The following is a 9,498-nucleotide window of genomic DNA, read 5'->3' as shown; positions in this document are numbered from 1 at the left end:
CCTAAGTATGGTTCCCAATCAGAGACAACAAGCAACAGCTGATTCTCGTTGCCTCTGATTGAGAACCACCCCGGCCAACCTAGAAACACATAACCTAGAACAGAACATAGAAAACAAAACATAGACACTACACAAAGAAACTAACACCCAGCTCAACATACAAGAGTCCCCAGAGCCAGGGCGTGACACCTTTCTCCTTATTTCACCCTTTCAGTTACTCCTTTCTCCTTATTTCACCCTTTCAGTTACTCCTTTCTCCTTATTTCTACCATTTCAGTTACTCCTTTCTCCTTATTTCTACCCTTTCAGTTACCCCTTTCTCCTTATTTCTACCCTTTCAATTACTCCTTCCTCCTTATTTCTACCCTTTCAGTTACTCCTTTCTCCTTATTTCTACCCTTTCAGTCACTCCTTTCTCCTTATTTCTTCCCTTTCAGTTACCCCTTTCTCCTAATTTCTACCCTTTCAATTACTCCTTTCTCCTTATTTATATCCTTTCAGTTACTCCTTTCTCCTTATTTCTACCCTTTCAGTTACTCCTTTCTCCTTATTTCTACCCTTTCAGTTACTCATTTCTCCTTATTTCTACCCTTTCAGTTACTCATTTCTCCTTATTTCTACCCTTTCAGTTACTCATTTCTCCTTATTTCTACCATTTCAGTTACTCCTTTCTCTGTTTTCTACTCTTTCAGTTACTCCTTTCTCCTTATTTCTACCCTTTCAGTTACTCCTTTCTCCTTATTTCTATCCTTTCAGTTACTCCTTTCTCCTTATTTCTATCCTTTTAGTTACTCCTTCTCCTTATTTCTATCCTTTCAGTTACTCCTTTCACCTTATTTCTACCCTTTCAGTTACTCCTTTCTCCTTATTTCTACCCTTTCAGTTACTCCTGTCTCTGTTTTCTACCATTTCAGTTACTCCTTTCTCTGTTTTCTACTCTTTCAGTTACTCCTTTCTCCTTATATCTACCCTTTCAGTTACTCCTTTCTCTGTTTTCTTTACTTCAGACCACCTTGTCTTGGTTTCTGTTACAGCTTCATGTCTTTACTTCAGCCCACCTTGTCTTGGTTTCTTTTACAGCTTCATGTCTTTACTTCAGACCACCTTGTCTTGGTTTCTGTTACAGCTTCATGTTTTCCATGTCTCTTTTACTTCAACACACCTTTAGTGGAAACACACCTTCTATTCACTACGCCAATCTGTGTGTGTGTGTGTGTGTGTGTGTGTATCGGCTGAACATCTGGACATTTTGAGAGAACTACATCAGGCAGCCCCTCAGGCAATGACAGGATGAGAGAAGAGAGAGGAAGAAGGGGAGAGGAAAGGAGGGAGAGAGAGTCGGGGTGAGAATCTGAGGGAGTCCGTGTTAGTGGCTAGAGGCCTATCTGATTCCAGAACATTTATTTTGGCTACTTGGTAGGTCATCTCCCTCTCTTTCTCTCTCTTTCTCTTCCTCTGTCATTCTAGGAGGAACACCCTTTTCCTTCTGCTACTGATCTCTGTTTGGCCTTAACCTTAACCCTAACCCTACAACTAACCCTAGCTCCTAACCCTAACCCTAAACCTAATTCTAACCCTAACACTAATTCTAACCTTAACCCTAAATCCCCTAGAAAAAGCATTTTACCTTCTGGGGACTAACACAATTTCCCCAGTTGGTCAAATGTTGGTTTGTTTGTTTACAATTCTCTCTCTCTCTCTCTCTCTCTCTCTCTCTCTCGCTCTCTCTCTCTTCCCGATGCAGATATGGGAAGGGAACGGGTAAAGGGGATACCTAGTCAGTTGTACAAATGAATGTATTGAACTGATATGGTCAGACCAAGGTATGAGTAATTTTTTGTGTGTTCAATTAAGGTGTTGTTCAAGATTAATTTATATTTGTGTTTCTGATATCTGGGGGTTTTCCGGAAAATCATGATTTTAGTTTTTTTTTAATTTACTGCCAGGGTCCAATTATGGCAGTATTGCTCTATATTGTTAAGGTTCTGTTGAAGACCTTCTTTGGTTGGTGATAGAATAACCAAATCATCAGCATATAGCAGGTATTTTACCTCTGTGTCAAATAGTGTGAGTCCTGTCTGCTAATTCATTTATATAAATGTTGAAAAGGTTTGGACTCAAACTGCAGCCTTATCTCACACCTCGACGTTGCGAAAATAATTTTGGATTTTTATTGCACACTTGTTTTCTGTGTACATACATTTGATTAAGTCATACACCTTATCACCAAGCTCACTTTTGAGAATTTTGAAGAATAGACCTTCATGACAAATAGAATCGAATGCTTTTTTTAAGTCAATAAAGCAAGCAAAGATTTTGCCTTCTTTTTTTTGGTGCAATGGTTAGGGAGAAAGCCAATTTGACATTTACTTATTACATTTTTGGAGGATTTGGATTCTTGAATTCAAAATGCTACAGAAAACCTTTCCCAAGTTGCTGTTTACGCAAATTCCCCTGTAATTATTGGGGTCTGATTTGTCTCCACTTTTGTGGATAGGGGAGATGAGCCCCTGGTTCCAGACATCAGGAAAGCAGCCAGAAGTTAGTACCATGTTGAACAATTTAAACACAGCATTTTGCAACTCAGATGTGTTTTTCAGCATTTCATTTCTGATGTTATCTAGACCACAAGCCTTCTTTGGTTTTATAGATTTTAGCTTTTCATTTAGTTCTTGTTGGGTTATTGGGTACTCTAGTGGATTTTGGTTGTTTTTAATGACTGATTCAAGGATGTTCAATTTTTCTTCAATTTCTAATTGGTCTTTTTGTGGGATGTTTTTGTATAGATTTGTGTATAGATTATCAAAATAAGTTTTCCAAATGCCTTCATCTTGTATGGCTAATTCTTGTGGCTTTGTTGTTCTTAAATTGTTCCACATGAACTGATTTTAGTCAATTGCGTTTTCAATTTCATCAAGTGTCTTATTGGTATAATTTAATTCCTTGTGTTTTAGCGTATGTTTATACTGTTTCAGAGTTTCAAAGTATTCATAGTGTAGCTTTGGGTTGTTTTGCTGCTTATGTTTTTCATTTGACATTTGTCTTAGGGGTTTTCTAATTGTTTTACATTCGTTATCAAACCAGAAACATTTTGTTTTTTTGTTTCTGATGTTGCATTTCTTTGGTTTTCTCAGATTTGCTTTTGATGCTGCTTTTTGGAATACGCAATTGATGTTTCGAGTAGCCGAATTGACACCTTCTTTACTGTTTTGGTATTGTGAGTTATTGAAGACCTGTATAAGAGTTCATCATTTCATTTGAGTTAAATGTTTCAATGAATTTCTCTGCACTCTTTCGAGCCCATCTGTACGATTGGTTCATGTTGTAGAGTTTATTAAGCTGTTTTTTTAATGAGTATTGCTGGTTAATTTCTTCAGAAACACGTTGATCTGACTGTGATCTGACAATGGTGTCTGTGGTCTGACAGTGAATGCACTAATGGAGGAGGGGTCCATGTCAGTGATGGCATAATCGACTACACTTGTCCCAAGATCTGAGCAGAAAGTCCCCTCTGATTCTACCATTAACCATGTACAGGCCTCAACAGAGATGCACTAACTCCTTCCTGTTTTTGATCAGTATTTGGTGAGGACAGTTTCTATAATTTATAATAGGGCTAATGTACAAGGAGGGGTGTCCAAATATGTGGTGGTTACCTCCCGCATCAGTGTAGTCAGGCTCTGAACCTGTTCTCGCATTGAAATCTCCATAAAGAAGCAAGAAATCTCTCTCTCTCTCTCTCTCTCTCTCTCTCTCTCTCTCTCTCTCTCTCTCTCTCTCTCTCTCTCTCTCTCTCTCTCTCTTTCTATCTCTTTCTCTCTCTCTCTTTCTCTCTCTCTATCTCTCTCTCTCTCTCTCTTTCTCTCTTTCACTCTCTCTCTCTATCTTTCTCTTTCTCTCTCTTACTCTCACTCTCACTCTCACTCTCACTCTCTCTCTCTCTCTCTCTCTCTCTCTCTCTCTCTCTCTCTCTCTCTCTCTCTCTCTCTCTCTCTCTCTCTCTCTCACTCTCTCTCTCTCTTTCTCTCTCACTCTCTCTCTCTCTTTTTACTCTCTCTATCGCGCTCTTTCTTTCATTCTCTCTCTCTCTTTCTCTCTCTCTCTCTCTCTCTCTCTCTCTCTCTCTCTCTCTCTCTCTCTATCGCTCTCTCTCTCTCACTCTCTCACTCTCTCTATCTCTATCTCTATCTCTCTCACTCTCACTCTCCTTTTCTCTCTTATGTCCTCTTTTATAATGGTTCTACTCTCACTTTGTCTTTCTTAGTAACTATTTTATTAACAGGAAGGTCTTTCCTCTCTGTTGGCTGTTGGCTGTGGGAGGCTGGAGTTACAGTCATCATCATCAGCAGCAGCAGCAGCAGCACTGTGACATAAGGACGAAACCTTGCCATTGAAGAGGGAGTGTGTCGGTCGGAAGTGTGTGTTGGGGAGATCCCATTCCACGGCTGCTACAGCAGAGGAGGTGTATAGAATGCAGGATGTACTGTATCCGTGTGTGTGTGTGTGTGTGTGTGAGAGTGTTGAGTGGGATGTGTGGATTTGGGGGATCCAATATCGTGCCTATATTTAGGTAATGTGTTAGGTCGTGTACGTGTGTGTGTGTGTTGCACTTCTAAACCATACCTTCCCACTGTAACCTGCTCACACTCCTCTATTTCTCCTCCTCTCACACCTCTCTCCCTCAGTCCTCCTGGCTGTACCTCTCTCCCTCAGTCCTCCTGGCTGTACCTCTCTCCCTCAGTCCTCCAGGCTGTACCTCTCTCCCTCAGTCCTCCAGGCTGTACCTCACTCCCTCAGTCCTCCTGGCTGTACCTCTCTTCCTCAGTCCTCCTGGCTGTACCTCTCTCCCTCAGTCCTCCTGGCTGTACCGCTCATCTCTTCCGCTAAATGACATTATCATAAATGGAAAAGCAACCTCATCTCTGACTATCCATCCCACAGCCTGGGGTCCCCAGTGTGTGTGTGTGTGTGTGTGTGTGTGTGTTGGAGGTTGTATCGTCTGTCAGAGAGCCAGGGGCAAGTGTGTGCTTGCCCAGCCGAACCTGGGGGCAGTTCAGTCAGACACTCTCTCAGCCCGGCTCCACTACCACACACACACATACACACACACGCACCAACACACACGCACCCACACACACGTGCGCACACACACACACAGACAGACACACACACAAAATATATATATATATAATCAAATCTAATTGGATTTGTCACATGCTTCGTAAACAACAGGTGTAGACTAACAGTGAAATGCTTACTTACGGGCCCTTCCTAACAACGCAGAGAGAAATAATAGAAAATAATAACATGAGGAATAAATACACAATGAGTAACGATAACTTGGCTATAAACAGGGGGTACTACTACCGAGTCGATGTACAGGGGTACGAAGTAATTGAGGTGGATATGTACATATAGAGAGGGATAAAGCACTCTACAAATGTGATTTATTATTATTATTATTATTATTATAGGCAACCGGATAGATAATAAACAGTAGCAGCAGAGTTTGTGATTAGTCAAAAAGGATCAATGCAGATAGTCCGGATAGCTATTGTTAGGGCCTTCCTCTGGCACCGCCTGGTATAGAGGCCCCGGATGGCAGGGAGCTCGGCCCCAGTGATGTACTGGGCCGTACGCACTACCCTCTGTAGTGCCTTGCGGTCAAATGCCAAGCAGTTGCCATAACAAGCATTGATGCAGCCAGTCAAGATGCTCTCAATGGTGCAGCTGTGAAACTTTTTGAGGATCTGAGGGCCCATGCCAAATCTTTTCAGCCTCCTGAGGAGGAGAGGGCAGTGTGGAATGCAATAGAGATTGCGTCATCTGTGGATCTGTTGGGGAGGTATGCGATTTAGAGTGGGTCGAGGGTGTCTGGGATGATTCTGTTCATGTGAGCCTTGACCAGCCTTTCAAATAATTTAATGGCGACAGATGTGAGTGCTACGGGGCAATAATCATTAAGACAGGTTACCTTGGCTTTCTTGGACATTGGGACTATGGTGGTCTGCTTGAAACATGTAGGTATTACAGGCTGGGTCAGGGAGAGGTTAAAAATGTCAGTGAAGACACTTGCCAGCTGGTCAGCGCATGCTCTGAGTTCACGTGCTGGTAATCCATATGGCCCCATGGCCTTGTGAATGTTAACCTGTTTATAGGCCTTACTCAAGCCCTGCCACATCTGACGAGCATCAGAGCCAGCGTAGTAGGATTCGATCTTAGTCCTGTATTGACGTCTTGACTGTTTGATGGCTCGTCGGAGGTCAAAGTGGGATTTCTTATAAGCATCCAGGTTAGTGTCCCGCTCCTTGAAAGCGTCAGCTCTAGTCTTTAGCTCAGTGTGGATGTTGCCTGTAATCCATGGCTGTCACGATCGTTGAGAGACGGGTCAGACCAAGGTGCAGCGTGGTATGCGTACATGTTTATTAGAACTGATAAACACTCGACAAAACAACAGAAAGCAACGTAACGTGAAGCTTAACAGTGGCTACACACAACAAGCCAAACAAGAGTCATAAACAAGATCCCACAACTAAGGTAGGCAACCAGGCTACCTAAGTATGATCCCCAATCAGAGACAACAAGCGACAGCTGCCTCTGATTGGGAATCACACCCGACCAAACATAGAAATATAAACCTAGAACTAACCATAGATATACACATAGAAACTAACGCCCTGACCAAACCAACTAAAGACAACCGGCCTCTCAAAGCCAGGGCGTGACAATGGCTTCTGGTTGGGATATGTACGTGTGGTCATTGTAGGGACGACGTCGTTGATAAAATTATTAATGAAGCCGGTGACTGATGTGGCAAACACCTAAATGTTACCAGATGAATTCCGGAACATATTCCAGTCTGTGCTAGCGAAACAGTCCTGTAGCTTAGCATCCGCTTCATCACACCACTTCTGTATTGAGCTGGTACTTCCTGTTTGAGTTTTTGCTCGTAAGCAGGAATCAGGACGATAGAGTTATGGACCGATTTGCCAAATGGAGGGCGAGATAGAGCTTTGCATGCGTTTCTGTGTGTGGAGTAAATGTGATCTAGAGTTTTGTCGCCTCTAGTTGCACAGGTGACATGCTTGTAAAAATGAAGTTAGATGGATTTCAATTTCCCTGCATTAAAATATTGCAATTCTTTAGGTCCTGTTGATAGGATAGTTTCGAACGGAGCTTGTCTAGTTTGTTCTCTAGTGATTGTACATTTGCCAATACAATGGATACAATACACTACAGGCGTCTCTTCCTCTTTTGAGTCCCGGGGATTAGGGCCTCGTCCAGAATGAGCAGTATGTCAACAGCTGCCAACTCGTTGAAGTAGAAATCTTCATCCAAATCGAAGTTAGTGATCACTGTTCTGATGCCCAGAAGCTCTTTTCAGTCAGAGGAAATGATGGCGGAAATATTATGTACAAAAAAATAGTTAAGATCAGCATTTAAAAAAACACTAATAACTATCCACTGCAGAGCCATCTTCATTAATATTCACACACACACACACACACACACACACACACACACACACACACACACACACACACACACACACACACACACACACACACACACACACCCCACACACACACACACACACTGTCCTAGTCCCTGCCCCAGGGAGGCACACCCCAATTGGCCAGCCCCTGAACCCACAAAGGCCTGGACTAGCAGGGGAACACATTGTGTTTGGCAGATTTTCTGATATTTCTGCAATGTACTCATTTTTGTTTTTGTCAGTCATGTTTTTTAGTGGCACAAAAAAAGTGAATACCATGTGGGATAATAAAGGTAGGCTATATTGTATATATATATGTGTGTGTGTGTGGGTGTGTCTATATACAGTGGGGAAAAAAAGTATTTAGTCAGCCACCAATTGTGCAAGTTCTCCCACTTAAAAAGATGAGAGAGGCCTGTAATTTTCATCATAGGTACATGTCAACTATGGAAAAAAAATCCAGAAAATCACATTGTAGGATTTTTAATGAATTTATTTGCAAATTATGGTGGAAAATAAGTATTTGGTCACCTACAAACAAGCAAGATTTCTGGCTCTCACAGACCTGTAACTTCTTCTTTAAGAGGCTCCTCTGTCCTCCACTTGTTACCTGTATTAATGGCACCTGTTTGAACTTGTTATCAGTATAAAAGACACCTGTCCACAACCTCAAACAGTCACACTCCAAACTCCACTATGGCCAAGACCAAAGAGCTGTCAAAGGACACCAGAAACAAAAATGTAGACCTGCACCAGGCTGGGAAGACTGAATCTGCAATAGGTAAGCAGCTTGGTTTGAAGAAATCAACTGTGGGAGCAATTATTAGGAAATGGAAGACATACAAGACCACTGATAATCTCCCTCGATCTGGGGCTCCACGCAAGATCTCACCCCGTGGGGTCAAAATGATCACAAGAACGGTGAGCAAAATCCCAGAACCACACGGGGGGACCTAGTGAATGACCTGCAGAGAGCTGGGACCAAAGTAACAAAGCCTACCATCAGTAACACACTACGCCGCCAGGGACTCAAATCCTGCAGTGCCAGACGTGTCCCCCTGCTTAAGCCAGTACATGTCCAGGCCCGTCTGAAGTTTGCTAGAGTGCATTTGGATTATCCAGAAGAGGATTGGGAGAATGTCATATGGTCAGATGAAACCAAAATAGAACTTTTTTGGTAAAAACTCAACTCGTCGTGTTTGGAGGACAAAGAATGCTGAGTTGCATCCAAAGAACACCATACCTACTGTGAAGCATGGGGGTGGAAACGTCATGCTTTGGGGCTGTTTTTCTGCAAAGGGACCAGGACGACTGATCTGTGTAAAGGAAAGAATGAATGGGGCCATGTATCGTGAGATTTTGAGTGAAAACCTCCTTCCATCAGCAAGGGCATTGAAGATGAAACGTGGCTGGGTCTTTCAGCATGACAATGATCCCAAACACACCGCCCGGGCAGCGAAGAGTGGCTTCGTAAGAAGCATTTCAAGGTCCTGGAGTGACCTAGCCAGTCTCCAGATCTCAACCCCATAGAAAATCTTTGGAGGGAGTTGAAAGTCCGTGTTGCCCAGCGACAGCCCCAAAACATCACTGCTCTAGAGGAGATCTGCATGGAGGAATGGGCCAAAATACCAGCAACAGTGTGTGAAAACCTTGTGAAGACTTACAGAAAACGTTTGACCTGTGTCATTGCCAACAAAGGGTATATAACAAAGTATTGAGAAACTTTTGTTATTGACCAAATACTTATTTTCCACCATAATTTGCAAATAAATTCATTAAAAATCCTACAATGTGATTTTCTGGACTTTTTTTTCTCATTTTGTCTGTCATAGTTGACGTGTACCTATGATGAAAATTACAGGCCTCTCATCTTTTTAAGTGGGAGAACTTGCACAATTGGTGGCTGACTAAATACTTTTTTCCCCCACTGTATATATTATAATGCATTATTTTGAGCAGCTTTGTGTTGCTAATTTACAGTCACTATGTGCCTGCAGACTATA

This window comes from Coregonus clupeaformis, chromosome 17, assembly GCF_020615455.1.
Source record: "Coregonus clupeaformis isolate EN_2021a chromosome 17, ASM2061545v1, whole genome shotgun sequence".
Lineage (NCBI taxonomy): Eukaryota > Metazoa > Chordata > Actinopteri > Salmoniformes > Salmonidae > Coregonus > Coregonus clupeaformis.
Note: the sequence above shows the minus strand (reverse complement) of the source record.